Genomic DNA, 13,661 nt, shown 5'->3' with positions numbered 1-13,661 from the left:
ATATATATATATATATATATTATATTATATTATATTATATACTGGTTGTCTCAGCAGTAGGTAGTTCTAGTTAAGACATAATTTCAATAGAAAAAAGCAGTTTTTTGCTTACCTATATCTGTGGTGTAGCTTGACGAATCTTCATGATATTTTCCCAACAAATTTGACATTCACATGAAAGTTTCAGGGTGATCTGTCAAGCGGGGGCAGAGCTAAAGGGGGCGGGGGGAATTTAGAGCGTTTCCAATGTTTATTCCCGTAAGAAAAGTTGAACAGCGATAGCGCAAAAACCATTAGGCGGAATTACATAAAATTTGGCAGAATGGTAGCTCTTAGTCCCGAAAGAGCCCTTTTTGTTATTTGACATAAATCCCTTCAGTAGTTGTTGAGTAATTTAAGGAAATACAAATTTTTATATATAGGGACGCAAAGGATTCGCGACCCCTCCCGATTTCTTTCTGAAATCTGATTGGCTGTGAACACTTCAAACCAGGAAGTGTTGGCAGCCATCTTGGGAATCGGCTTGAGCAGAGTCCCAGAAAAAAAAAATACAAAAGGGTCTAAAGTATGAACACCCTGACCCCTTAGCTCTGATGCTGGGGTCCCGAAGTGAAGCATTTTTTTAAATTTTACATCCAGAGTCACGATGGATCCATGGATCCACCATAAATACAAAGAAAACAAAGCACAATCTCCTGCACTTCATTATTATAAAGCCTGTGCCACCTCCCTGGGGCTTATGAATATTATGCTTAGGTCTGCGAGCCACCCGTGCCCGGGACCACCACCTCCTGGGGCAAAAATGTTTTTGATATGTGGGGGAAGCTGTCACCCTGGGAACCACCAATCCCCGGGGCTACACTGAATTATGAGCACCCACGCTCCGGGGATCACCACCACCCGGGGGACCCCCTTTAGCCCTGGGATCACTACCTTCTCAGGGCTATGATTGTTGGAGGGGGTCTGCCTGGCCCGCTCGAGAAGCCACTGATGACCATGGGACCTGCTAAGTCCTGGGATGCCTACTCCTGGGACATAGCTGTTTGCTGTGGCTTGGCTGCGAAGCCACAGCAAACAGTCCACTGTGTGACAGTGGGAACCTGTCAAGCAGGTCCCGCTGTCAAACAATGGAGCTTTCATCTCTGTTCCCTGCACGCGTGCAGAGGACAAAGAACGAAATGCTACAGCAAGCACAGAGATGCAGTTAAAACAAGCAATGGAAGCAATGGCACCACAAGGGAAGCCTTAAGAGCGTTTTAAAAAATAAAAAATAAAATAAATAAATAAGGAGTGACTGTGGGGGAACCCTTGAGGGCTCCCTCATGGTCCCAGATAGCCCACAGAGGGCTGAAAAAAAATTGCAGACCTTCACAATGAGCATTCAGGGTTTGAGTTCAGATGAACTTGCTTTTTTGAAATTTTTTAAAGTACACAGTATTTTAAATTTTAAACAACGACAGATGCATGTTTTTATTTTACAATTGTGCAGTAATCTCTCATTCTAAGTATAACATACATCAAAGCCTAAAAATTGCTATCTTTCTCCCTTTCACTTTCTCTCTCTCTGTCAATTTCTCTCACTCACACACCCACTCAAACACTTATGCACCCATTCATAGACCCACTCGGACACTCACGCACCCACTCACAGACCCATTCAGACCCTCGTGCACACAGTCACACCCTAGTCAGACCCTCACACACCCACCCACAGACACAGTCAGACTCTCACACACCCACTGACAGACCCATTGACAGCCTCATGTACCCACTCATAGACCTGCGCACACACTAGCTCACCCACTAAAACATTGATGTACAAACTCTCAGACAGCCACTATCACCCCCATATACACCCTCTCACACCTATACCCACACCTACAGAGGCTGCGGCCAGCTCCCATGGCTCACGCCCAGAGGACCATGCACAGCATGGTGTTGGGTGGTTACAGGGTTGGTCGCAGGGTCTTGCTGCAGACAAGGTCTTGTAGGCAACCTTTGCTGCGCATGGGCGAAGGCTGTGCATGTGCAAGGTTGGGTGCTCATAGGGAGTTGGTTTTTACCACAAATATACCTTTACCTCACATTTCAAATGTACAAAACCATAGAATTTCACCTGTTATAGAGGTGACACTCACGACCTTTGATAACATCATTGATATCAAAATGTAATGTTTGCAGTAACATTTTTGTTGAAAAAACTGTGCATGGTGAGGGCCCAAGTTATAGTTACTTGAGATAACTCTCACTATAACAGGTGCATTTCTATAGTTTTGTACATTTAAAATGTGAGCCTAACTATAACGTTCCTGTAACCTTTGCTTTTTCAGTAAAAAAATAATAATATATATATATATATATATATATATATATAAACATATATATATATATACACACACACATATACAACACATATTACTTACCTAGCTAGAAAATATTTACCACGCATATGCCTTTACCATGCATGCCTTCAGAACAATATTGGTTGTAAAGGCATGTGTGGTAAAGGTATATTTATGGTAAAGGCATGCATGGTAAAGGCATATGCATAGTAATGGCTTCATGGCAACGAACATGCGTGGTTATGACCACATTGTAATGGCTGTTTCCCCCGAGCACCCAGCTCTTGCATTAAAGAAACAAATTAACAATTTAAATGGAGCTGCCCCTTGAACAAAGAGCTAACTCAATCCATATCTTTAACAGTTAAAGAACGCTAATGCTGAAGGGACGTGTACTGCTAAAACCATACAAAGTATCTAACGCAAATGATAGCCAAACACTACAGAACACAAACTCCAAATTAAGCCTACAATATAATCACAGAGTTAAATAATATAAATGCAAAGCACACATATTCAACAGTGACCTAACTTGCAAACAGCTAGAAAAGAGGAAGTTTGTTTGTGACAACACCTATTTATAGTGTTGGTTGTGTTTCATTTCTGCTAGTGTTTCCTGTTTGAGAGTGCAGGATTGTAGGAAACGTACTGTTTCTCTGAATGAGCTGTGTAAATATGTTATGTTATGCTATGTGCTTTTGTATAGTTCACTAATGATCTTGGTCTTGAGCAGGTGTGTAGGTGTTGGTCCCTACGGTGTCACTCGAGGATCCAGGTCTTTAGCTTCTTGCAGAATTCGAGAAGCAAAAGGAACATTCTGATGTGTTGAGGGAGGTTGTTTAGCGCTTAAGGTGTGATGTAGAAGAATGAGTGACCTCTTGCTCTGGTTTTGTGGATGCAGGGGATGTGTGCGAGTGAGAGTGATGTTGAGTGTAGGTGTCTGGTAGTCTGATGAAAGGGTATGTGGCTGTTGAAGTATGCTGGTTACATTTTGAGTAATGTTTTGTATGGATGCATGAGGATTTTGAATTGGCTGCCCTTGTGAATCGGGGGAGGACAGTGGAGTTCCTTGAGGTGCGGTTTGATGTATTAGTGGGAGATCGAGTATGAGTCTTGCTGCAATGTTCTGGATGATCTGGATTCTGTGTAGGAGTTGTTCAGAGATTCCTGTGTAGAGAGAGTTGCCATAGTCCAGTCTGCTAGTAATGAATAGCTGCATGATGGTCATTCTGGTGTTTTGTGGCAACCACTTGAAGTTCTTTCGTGGCAGGTGTAGGAAGTAGAAGCAGGAGGAGCTCACAGTGTTGACTTGTCCCGACTTGTTGAACTTGCCATTGAGGACGATCCCAGGTTAATTGCATGGTCTGTTAGTGTGTGTGTGTGTGTGTTGGTCATAGTTCCGACGGCCACCAGATGGAGCCCCAGGGGAATGTCATGTTTCTGAAGATCATCACTTACATCTTGTCTGTGTTGAGCTTAAGGCAATTGGCAAGCATCCAGTCTTCTACCAGGGTCATTCAGTTAAATAAATTGATTCTGGTGCTGGTTGTTGTGTCCATCAAGGAGAGGATGAGTTGGGTGTCATCAACATAGCAGATGATGGTGATGAGGTTGATTCGGATGATGTTGGCAAGCAGTGTCATATAGACGTTGACAAGGGTGGGGCTGAGACACAATCCTCCGGGGACTCCGCAGATCAGATTCTTGGTCTGTGATATGAAGGGTGACAATTTGACCCTTTAGGATCTTCCTGTGAGGAAAGAGCAGATCCAGTTAAGTCCAGGTCCTTTGTTGCCAGTCTTGTGGAGTCTTCTCATGAGAGTGTTGTGGCAGTGTCAAAGGCTGTGGAGAGGTCGATCAGAATGAGGGCCGCTGTTTCTCCTCGGTCCAGGATGGTTGGGATGCCGTTTGTGGCCATGATGTGCACTTTTCTGGTGCAGTGGTTGTTTCTGAATCTGGATTGTTTGTCATCTAGCAGGTAATGAAGCATTAAGTGGGTTGAGAGTTGTTTGTTGATTGCTTTCTCAATCACTTTAACCAGGTATGGTAGCAGGGAGATAGGCTGAAGTTTGCTGAGTTGGTTAGGGTCACCTCATGATTTCTCTAGGAGAGCATTGCCCTCTGCAATTTCCAGTCATTCAGGAATATGGCAGAGTTAAGGGAGGTATTGATAATGTAGGTAAGGGGGATGCTGATTCTTGATGGTCCTATGTTATAGATGTGGTGGGAACATGGATCCGTTGAGTCCTCTGAGTTGATTGTTCTCATGTTTGCCACTGTGTCTTCTTTGGTGAGGGTTGTTCATTTGGTCAGCTGGCCATCTTGGTTGGTGGTGGGAATGTTGGCAGTGAGTTCGCTAGGTTGAGGTTGGTGTTTGAAGTTACTGTAAATGTTTGAAAGTAAGAGGTTTCCTTAAAGCTGTTGGAGCTTCCATTGATGTGTTCAGTTAGCACTCAAGGAGTGCTATGGCGCAAGAGTCTGTCCTGTCTTCCAGGTGGAAGTTGAGGTCGCCGAGGTGTATGTAAGCTCTGGAGTCAGTGGTGAGAGGGATGAAAAAGTCGGTGATGCGGTTGGTGAAGGTGGTTCACGATCCTGGTGGTTGGTTAGTGAGGGTTTCATTTGGAGTACAATTTGTGAAGAGTTGCATCTTGAATCACAGATGTTCCATGAATATGGTTGCATTTTCTGTGGATGTGGAGCATTTGCTAGATTATTTGCAGATCAGTGTGAGTCCTCCTCATGGACTGTGAAGGCGGTCATTTTGTGTCCATTGTGCTACCAGCCGCGATGTCGGGAGCCGATGCAGGGTTGAGCCAGATTTCCTTGATTAAATGGAGATCCGCTGTGTCGCTATTTAGCAAGTCCCAGATTTCAGTTGCATGCTTGCTGAGTCATCGTATGTTGTGTAGCGTGCATGTGAGTGAGTGTTGTCATGTGAGCTTTCAGTGGTGTGAGGTTGTTTGGGGGGTGTAGTTGGCATTACTGGTGCTTATGTGGGTGAGTGGCCGCAAGAGAACAGCAGTAGGTGCAGCTAAAGGCTCGTACTGTGGCATGCGGTGTGGCCCAGCAGCAGCGGGAGGTCAGAGTCCTGAGTCAAGTAACCTTAGAAGTGCTGTGGAGTATCACTTGAGGTTGTTTGACCAGGATTCCTGGAGCTGCGTGTGGTTCAGGTATAAACAAGTGAAGACAGTCCTACCTTTTCTGTGCCAGTGGCACGCCGCCTGCACACACATAGACTCACACACACACACACACACACTGCACAGACGTCCACACTGCCATTAAGTAGGCCTTGGGAGGGCAGAGGAGCACGGGGAGTTGGGCAGGGCTGCTTGGCACAGGAAAAGATGAGGCAGGAGGTGACTCTAGAGGAACAGGTAGGGAGTGGCAAAAGCAGGATGCAGGAAACTGGGAGGGAGGAGAGGGCTACGTGGGGCATGACAGAAAAGAGAAGGAGGGAGACCCAAAGCGCGAGAACCAAAAACTACAGTGCACAGAGCAAGTGAGAAGGAGTAGAGGGGCAGAAACCCAGAGGAGTGAAAAAGAGATGAACGCAAGAGTGAGAGACAGAAAAACAGGAGCAGAGAGCAGAAAGAAGTGGGAGTAGCGAGAGGATGAAGTTAAGAGAGAGATAGTGTAAAGAGGCTTGGGGGACGCAGTAAAAGTGAGGGCAAAAAGTGGGTGAAGACAAGAATGAGAGAGAGTGAAAGGAGGGTCAGTGCGGGCAGCCATAAATTGATGAAAAGGGGAGAAAAAAAGTAGCAGAGAGTAAATGAAGTGGGGCGAAAGAGTGAAAAATGGCTAAGGGGCTAAAAGCAGGAGAAAAAGAGTGAAGAAAGGAGGGAGATAAGGCAGTCACATGGGAGGCAAGAGGGAGAGACAGAGCAGGTGGCAGGAAGAAGGAGCTAGCAGAGGCTGGGAGAGAGAGAGTGAGTGAGAGCCAGAGACAGGTCAACGTGAGTGATGGTGGGCACCTGCCTTATCGCAAACCTTCCTACCCTGCTTTCCCCCTCCAAACAGAGCAAGCAGCTGCACAAAGGCCAACACAAGAAAAACAAATAAAGCAGGAAAAGAGATTTCAGAACAAAGCCTGCTGTGTTGTAATAAAATTGGGATTTGAGCTGAGGTTTCCTGATTATAAATTGTGCATTTAACACTTTTTGTCTCTCTTATTTGAAACTAAATAACAATGATTGTCACTTAGAGGCTAAATAAGCACACTTCTTCCAATACATTGTTTGTGAGAATTTGGATTATTAATTTTGAGCAAGGTAACTACTACCAATGTTATAAACACAATTTGGTCAAGTCAAAACACAGTTTTGCGAGAACGTCTGATCAACCCCTGATTGTTATGGCATAGGCAGCAGGCAATCCCCAGAGAAGTGTGTGTTAACTTACTGTAGTCCAACCAAAAGAGGGGGAGAGACAACCTATTTCTGCCAAAAGGCATTGGGTCAGTATATCACACAACAGCAAAGATAGAGACTATTTTTTGTACAATTACATTGGGGTTAAATCTCCTTGCTGATGATAAATGAGACTGCACACAAGCAATAATATGAACACTCCCGAACCATATTGGCCCAAGGAGTCTGATATCTTTGTTATGTACAAAAAATATAGCTGTGTTTATTACATCCTAAACCCCTAAATATTTTTGCAATTATTCTTATATGTTGTGTGTAAGAATTATGGTTTTATAGGCCTGAATATATGTATTACAAAGGGAAAGGCATATAGGGCCTCATTAGGGTCACGGTGGGACCGCCGCCAAAGTAGCGGTCCAACCACGACATTACGACAGTGGCAAAAGCACCATGGTCGTACCGCTGGCACTGCCTGGTTGCCACCAGGGGATAGCCTGGCGGTCTCTATGGTTGTAATACGCCAGGGCAGCGCTGCTTACAAGTCCCTTTTCTGCCAGCCTTTGCATGGAGGTAGCCCCGCATTCTAAAAGCTGGCGGGAAGGTGATGCGGGGGCCCAATGGGGGCCCCAGCACTGCATTGCAGGAGCCCCAATGGACAGCCCTGTCGTGCTTTCCACTGCCCGGATTACGGGCAGTGAAAAGCGCGATGGGTCCTGCTGCAGCCGCCTCACCGCCACATTGGCGCTGGCTCAGATACGAGCCGGCGTCAGTGTTAAGGCCCTGTTCACCGCAGGTGCGGTGTACGAGTTTGGCCAAACTGGTTATGGGAGCCATAATGTTTTTAACGTTTTTAACAGCTATGTTGCAGAGTTCATGTCAAATATGTTGAATTCTTCCCTGAATTGTGAGTGGTAGGATGCTCCAGAAGGTCATCTGTGAGCGTATGATGTAATAGCTCTGGTAAGGTAACCATCCATCAAATCATGAGTGGTATGATAAATGCTTATACCTAAATAGCGAAAGGTACGTGGTTCCCAGCGGATCTCACATGAATCTACTAACAGCCGTTGTGGAGGACAATGCAGGTGTAAGGGATTTAGGCAGGATATCGACCAGTTTACTCCAAGTCCTGACGCTGCTCGGAATTCAGATAGGATCCCAGTTATGGCATCTATACCACTTCTAATATCGCAACTATAAATCAGCACATTGTCTGCATACAAGGAGGTGATGTGCAGGGTTCTGTGGCCTGCTGGCATAGTCGCTGTGCTAGCGGTTACATAGCTAGGTCAAAAAGCAGGGGAGACAGGTGACAGCCCTGACGCGCACCTCTGTTCACTGGGAAGGAAGAGGAAATACAATGTCCTACTTTCACTTGGGCTATAGGGTCCACATACAGGAGACATATAAGGCTGTGTAGGTGACACGTGATGCCAAAGGCTGTTAGAGTTGACACCATATAGCTCCAATCTAGTGTATTAAATGCTTGTTTTGGAGGTCTATAACTAGGCATTCAGCATGTGGCCATTGGGCTGGGACCCACTCCATAATTCAATGTAATCTTCAGATATTGAACGTTGTGGACCAGCCAGGAACAAAACCATTCTGGTCAATGTGTACCAGTCGTGGCATCTGGTCCAACATGGAGGCAATAATTTTGCCTAAAATTTTGTAATCAGATCGGAGCATTGAGGGAGGATGGTAGGAAGCTATTTCCTGTGGGTTCTTGTTCGGTTTGGGAAGGGGTATTAATAGGGACTCCCTCAAGGATGGGGGGAGTCTACCTACCTGCAAATGCAGTTTGGAAAACCTCCAATAGTTTAGGGGCTAATAATGGCAGGTAGGTTTTATAGTACTCTATGTGGTATCCATCTAACTGTAGGGTTTTATCCATAGCTGATGCCTTGACAGCCTAGCAGATGTCTTGGGTTGTAATGGGTGTATTAAAGTCCTTTATGCTAGAGGGGTGTAGTGTTGGTATAAAGACCTCCTGGAGGAAGGTCCGTATCCTCTGGGCTCTATCTATTGGTGGGGGTTATACAGGTTAAATAGTGAAGGCATCATGTATGTCTACCTGATTGGTAAGCGGGCATGTGGGGTATATCCTGATTATTGTGTTATAAATGGCCTTTGGGTGGAACTATGCAATAACCACCCTTCAGCATGCATCCTAGCTTGATATGCTTTGAAGTCGAGGCACCTGAGGAGCTCAACTAATCGGGCATGTGCATCAGTGGAAGTAAGTAGCAATTTCCCTCCGGGGAGGCATGTGAACAGAGTTCCAGCTCCCTAAGCTTGGTTTCTAGTTGTGTTAGTTCCCTGTGTATTGTTGCCCTAACTTTCACCATTGTACGGATACAGTGACACCGCATTACTACTTTCAGTGCCTCCCAGTCAATGGCATGTGTGGTTGCCGTGCCACAGTTGTCGGGCAGGTAGTGCGTCAAGGGATCCCGTGTGGTTTCCCTGAACCCCTGGTCTTCCAATGCCACAGGTTGTAACCTGCACAAGGGAACTGGCAGTCGCATCTGCCCCCAGTGAAAGCCCACCAATAGGGGATTATGGGCAGAAAATGTTTTCCCCATCTATTCTGCAGTGGTAGCTAATAATTGTAAGCAGACTAACCGAGTATATAGTCTAGCCTGGTGTGCTGATTATGCAGTGTGGATTACTGTAAGTTCTCCCTGGCAGTTGGGTGAAGTGTGTGCCAACAGTCGGGCAAACCCCACTGCTACAGCCACTGAGCGAAGTAAGTTGCCCTTGACACCACGGGGGAGGTTGGCAGTGGAGGATTTGATCGATCTTGATAGGTGTTGAGTACACTGTTAAAATCCCTGCCCAAAATCCATGGAAGATGTGCCCACTCAACTTAACTAAAACAGTTGATAGTCATGTGAAGAAGGCTGTTTGGGAAATGATGGGGCCATAGGCATTGCCTAGTAATACAGGTCTACCATCCAGGGACCCCTTGATGAATGAATGAAATGGGACACCCGCTCGGACCCACACCATGGCTCCTTTTGCAAACCCAGAATAGGTGGTGCAGTAGCATTGTCCTCGCCATCTATGCTGCAGTTCAGTGTCTTCACCCTGAGCTATGTGAGTTTCCTGTAATAGCGCTATCTGCGCTCCTCTGTGTCTGGTATACTATTGAATTGCAAGTCTCTTACAAGTAGTGCCCAAGCCGTAGATGTTCCAAATCACCACTTTAATTCCTGCCATTTAGCTGCAATGTTGGGAAAGGGAACAGGGGTGGTGACCGCCCAATATTGCTCGATCGATTCTAATCTTGTGCTTTTGCATGCTATGTGACTTCCTTGACCTTGTTTAAAACTACAACTGTTACCCACAACTCCTATCCCAGGGTAATCTCGAAAGTCAGGGTATGCCTAAACCATAAACACCTAGGCCCTCATTACAAGTGTGTCTCTCGCAGTGGTGGTCTTACCGTCACAACGCCACCAGTACCGCCAGGGCAGCCGTAAGACTGCCAGTGGTATTATGAGTTGGCAAACCGCCAGGCTTTCGGTGGTCGTCGCACCACCATGAAAACCCTGGCAGTAACTGACCCGGCGACAGGAATCTCCATTCCTGATTCCTGTCGCCAGCACACGCAACCCCACATGTCCACACACCTTCAGACCTCCCTCATCTGCACACTCGCACACCCCCTACCTCATCCGCAGACTTGTACACAACCCCCCTCATCCGCACACTTGCACCCCCCTCATCCGCACGCTTGCACACACCTTCTCATCCGCATGCATCCACACAGACACCCCTTCACTCGCAGACTTGCACACATGCACTTCCACTCACATGCATTCCAATACACACACCTACTCACTTGCACCCTGACGTCCCCTCCCCTCTGCTTCCATTCATACACACACACCCTCCACGCACACATACATAACCACACGCATTCATGCACACCCATACCACTACACATACACATATACTCCACACACATTCACACAACACCCCACTCCCCTCCCCCCCATTTCAGATGGTCCACCTACCTGTTTCAGTGAAGTGGTCATCCGGGAGGGGATGGGTGTCAGCGTTTCCAATGCCAGCAACGCACCGCAGTTCAGGAAACTACTGCGCCGTATCATGTATCATAATACGGCGGACGGAGTCCTGTTGGCGTGGCAGTGCTGTAGGTTGAAACGCCTGTCTTCCGCTGTCAGCCAGGCAGACGGTGTCGGATTTCGACCCGTAGACGGGTGGAAATCGGACTCAACTTGTAATATGGCAGTCTTCGGTGCGCACAACTTCGCCGGTCTTGTGAAAAGACTGCCAAAGTCGTAATGAGGGCCATAATGTCAAACGATGAGTTCTCTGTTTTGCCGCAGGCACCCAGGAGAAGGGAATGGGGGTGGTTGGTCTGGAAAGGACAAACTTCAAGTGTTTCAGCATCACAGAATGGTACAGGGTGCAGCCGCCGCCTGTCCCACAATGAGCAGAGCTTAGTAGGATACAGTGTCCCATCCAGAATGTGAAGTCCCACCAACCTCACTCGGCAGCAGTGGCAGTCCAAAAGTAAGAGGCAGTGGAAGAGTGATAGCGCATAAGTGTACGTAGCCCTCTTAACTCAGTGAGTCCTCTGTCTGTGGGGTGACATCGGGTAGGATTTCAGAAGGAGTCTTGCTGGCAGAGGGCTCCAATTCAGATTCGGAGAGCCGTCCACCACTATCCTGTGGCATTGTTGGCCCCCGTGGCAGCCATGTATTTTTGCCATATATGTGGGTGGGTTAAATACACACTGGAGCCCATGCATTATTTTTGACTTCCATGCCATTGGTTAATTTTCTTCACCAATCTACAATTGCCTTACAGGAAAGTTAAATCTACCATCGGGTGAAACTAATTTTACCCATACCATTTTTGGGCCAGAAAAAACACAGTGACACTTAATAGCAGTTTCACGGTGCAAAGATTTCTAATAGCAGCAAAAATACAATCAAGAAAAAAATCAAAAATCATGGGTTGACCAAGCAGAAAACACAAGAGGTACATGCGTGTGTGGCATAATTGCCAGCTCTCTGTATTCAGCAGGTTTCATCTTTAGAAAGTTTGGCTGGAAGTGGAAATGGTAACCACTGCAAAGCTGGGCTTTTTCTATCAAGGCTTGCGAGCAATGTAGGGCAGAGCCAAACATTCAGCCCAAGCGAAGGTGAAGGTCAAGTCATCATACATCAATGCATATAGTCAATTTACACAGCTCTCATTGTTATTTAGTTTTATGGAGTGGAACTATATCTCATGCTTCCAAACCTTATAGACTCAGCAGCCTTCACACAGTGGAGCTATGCCTTAGGTTTTGCAGATCTTACAAACATTACCTTTGATACAACAAAGCTATAGAGCTATGACTCATTTGGCACATGGTGTACCAATGTTTCGTTTAGACAGCAAAGTCATTTTTCCGGTTACACAGGTTTTGCTGATTTAGACACAAGGGAATTTTTTTCCAGGTAACACAACTTAAGTCTCATGTTTCACACAGCCATGCTTGCCCATAGGAGACATAGAATCTCGTGAATTTGCCTTTGGGCAGCAATGGTAGATTTTACTGTCACATTCCTGCACAGAACAGTAGAAAGGAGCATATTTACAAGAGGCTTGCACCTCCACACTGTCACTTGTTTTGATGCTCCGATGGCGCAAGCCTCTCAACCACATCTATGGGGCCACGGAAAGCCACTTTCGCATCCCTAGCACAGAGTAAGTCAAAGTAATGCAAATCTCTATGTTGCCTTACTACTCTGTGCTAGGGATGCGTTCCATTTGCTTTGAGATGGGTTTTGCATGGATTTTGATGGTGCCCTGGGTTTACAAAATCACATAAACCTGGGGCAGCACAAATACCTTATGCCTCCCCAGAGCAGGCGTTACGAGGAGAAAATTTTTAATTTCCTCTTGTTTCTTCTTTGCATGTGTGTTGTATTGTGCAGCACACATAGAATGAGGAAACGCCTCTCAGGATTGTTTTTGTGCAGGAAGGCAAGAACAATCCTGCATGCAACTCAGGTATGGCTGCGTTGGTGCTAGGCAACCAATTGTGAACCATTGCAGGGGGAAAGGACAGGAATGCCCCGTACTTCATAAATACAGTGCCTTTCTGTCCTTTCACATTGGCGTAGGGCAGTGCTGCAAGAAGACTTGCAGCACTGTCCTATGCCAAGTTACCATAAATATGGCCAAAGAGTTTACCCAGGCGCATGTGAATCAGACGGGTAAGAAGGGCCTGTTACGCTGCTTCTCATTGGGTCACTGTACTCTGTACTTTCTCTGTCACTGGGCTACCTTGCTTCATCTCTGCCAGACCTGCAGGAAGCAGGAAGGGCTTCTCTTTGTTTGTCTTGTCAGACCTAGGCTAATAATTCAGAGCAGAGCAATGCCATGAATTCCTAAACGAAGATGGAGCTTGGCCTTCTAAAACCCCCTTGCATGATAGCAGTCAGTTAATTGGGAGGTTTTGGATTCTTCCAATCTAAAATAAAGCATAGTTTCTTCCTATGATGTCAGTTCCTGTTTCAAGCGAATAAAAGCAATGCTGGAAAGGGTATGATGCATAGCAATGCATCTCTGTCGCTGATATGTTTGTCAAGTTTTACACCCACTTGTTATTTATTTTTGCCCCTGTTTTTTCCTTGACAGTTTGGATTTTTATCTCAGGGATTAGCCTTCTTTGAGCTGTTGCTTGGTGTTTTTCTACACGTATTTGGAACTTCCTCTTTCTCAGGAGGAATTTATCGCCAACACCACTTGCATTTTCAATCAAGTGCCAAAGATTGCCACAGGAGGATGTTTTCCCCATAGTTGGGATGACCCTGTAGCTGTGATCCACCAACGAGTCACATGTCACGGGGGGGAGCAAAATTCGCGTAATTTGCTTTAGTGTATTTACACGAAATTTCTGCAAAATTACACATGCGTATAA

The sequence above is a fragment of the Pleurodeles waltl genome, chromosome 7 (genome assembly GCF_031143425.1).
Source record: "Pleurodeles waltl isolate 20211129_DDA chromosome 7, aPleWal1.hap1.20221129, whole genome shotgun sequence".
Lineage (NCBI taxonomy): Eukaryota > Metazoa > Chordata > Amphibia > Caudata > Salamandridae > Pleurodeles > Pleurodeles waltl.
Note: the sequence above shows the minus strand (reverse complement) of the source record.